We start from the raw sequence: 2,201 nt of genomic DNA on the forward strand, positions 1-2,201 counted from the left end.
CTGGTGTGAAAACGTATGCCTTGATAAAAGCTGACATGAAAATATATATAGCAGCTTTATTCACAATGGCTAAAGCTCATAGAAAACCACATTGTTCCTCAACAGTTAACCACATAACCAAACCTTCAAAGTGCGTGGAGACCCTGGGAAGAGAACAGGAGATGAAGACACATGAGATGTTTAGGGTGCAGGCATTTAGCATGGGGACACAAGAAAAAAGCCGAGGCTGAAGTCATAGGGGATCTAGAAGCCCAAGGAAGACAATGACTTCAAGCAAAGGGCAGAGAGGTATCTGAAGGCTGCCATGAGCTGAAGGCTCAGGCTATGAAGTCACTCCAGGGTAGCAGGATAATACTCTGGAGTAGAGATGCAGATAACTGATGGGAGATCACAGCTTCATGCAGAGGGGCTGGAGGACCTGACAGCTGGCTTGGGATGCAGGCACAGATGGACACTCAAGGAAAGATGTGATGGAGGGTCTGGCATTGTGGTGCAGTGGGTTACACCACTACCTATAATGTTGGCATTCCATATGGGTGCTGGTTTGTATGCTGGCTGTTCCCGTTCAGATCCAGCTCCCTGCCAAAGACCTGGGAAAGCAGTGGAAGATGGCCTTACTGTTTTGTCCTCTGCCACCCACGTAGGAGACCCAGAAGAAGCTCCAAAGGCCTGACTCCTGGCTTCAGATGGGCCCAACCCTGGCCATTGCAACCAATTGGGGAGTGAGCCAGAGGATGGAAGCTCTTTCTGTCTCTCTATGCCTCTGTCTCTCCCTCTATGTGATAAGGAAATAACTTGAGATATTAAATTTCATGGGGTTTTTTTGGACAGAGTTAGGCAGCGAGAGAGAGATAAAGATCTTCCTTCCATTGATTCACACCCCAAATGGTTGCCACGGCCAGTGCATAGTGGCAATCCAAAGCCAGGAGCCAGGTGTTCCCTCCTGGTCTCCATGCGGGTGCAGGGTCCAAGTAAGTTGAGCCATCCTCCACTGCCTTCCCGGGCCACAGCAGAGAACTGGACTGGAAGTGGAGCAACCAAGACTAGAACCTAGAGTGCCAGTGCCACAGCCAGAGGATTAGCCTAGTGAGCCATGGCACTGGCCCTCTATGTAATTTTCAAATAAATCTTTTTTAAAAAGAGGTGCTGGAGACACAGGGGATGGAGACTTATGAAGGCACATGGAATAAGACTGTGTCTAGGGAGGCCATTCATGCATCAGAATTCTACTTCTCCACTGTCTGTTTGTCATGATAAAGCCTCCCTTTGAGCAACCACCATTTAAAGATGCCACGTGACAGACTCCTTGTCTCTGAGGCTAATATGTGTCCGTAAAGCCTACTTTAGAAGTAAGAAGTACAGATAATCATAACAAAATCTGTGACTGCCTCTGGAAGACTGAGGGACCAGGGGGTGTGGAAAAACACAAAATTGGGGCCAGTGCCGTGGCTCACTTGGTTAATCCTCCACATGTAGTGCCAGCATCTTATATGGGCACCGGGTTCTAGTCCTGGCTGCTCCTCTTGCAGTCCAGCTCTCTGCTGTGGCCTGGGAAGGCAGTGGAAGATGGCCGAACTGCCTGGGCCCTGCACCCATATGAGAGACCATGAGGAGGTATCTGGCAGCTGGATTTGGATCAGTGCTGCACACTGGCCGTAGCAGCCATTTGGGGGGTGAACCAATGGAAGGAAGATCTTTCTGTCTCTCACTGTCTAACTTTGCCAAAAAATAAAAATAAAAAACACAAAATTTAATATCTCAATTTATTTCCTATCACTTTTTTTTTTTTAATTTTCACAGCAATGTCTTGCAATCACTTGGAAACAGGTAACAACATAGGGACCTAACATATAGACTGAAAGGATTGCAGACTCAAAACACAAACCTGGTTATTCACATCGAATGCACCTTTGCTCTAGAATGACACTGACTGTGACTGTGAGTTTCCAGCAGTTCTTAGGATGCCAAGTCTTCTGAAAACACTTTGAAACCTGTCTTCCCAGACTGAGAACCCATGGATAACAGGACTGGAGAGAGCAGTGCTCTAAGACTAGCTCAGCATCTGCTTCCACCCTTGGCAGGGAAGTGCCAGGGTCACCCCACACTGAGGGGGAGTAGCTGCATTCTCTGTGCCCTCTAGCAGTCATGTGTACCAGGGTTCACTCCCAGCCCTGGGGCCTCCAGAAACCCTGCAGCCAGCC

Source organism: Oryctolagus cuniculus, unplaced genomic scaffold (assembly GCF_964237555.1).
Source record: "Oryctolagus cuniculus unplaced genomic scaffold, mOryCun1.1 SCAFFOLD_126, whole genome shotgun sequence".
NCBI classification, from domain to species: Eukaryota; Metazoa; Chordata; class Mammalia; order Lagomorpha; family Leporidae; genus Oryctolagus; species Oryctolagus cuniculus.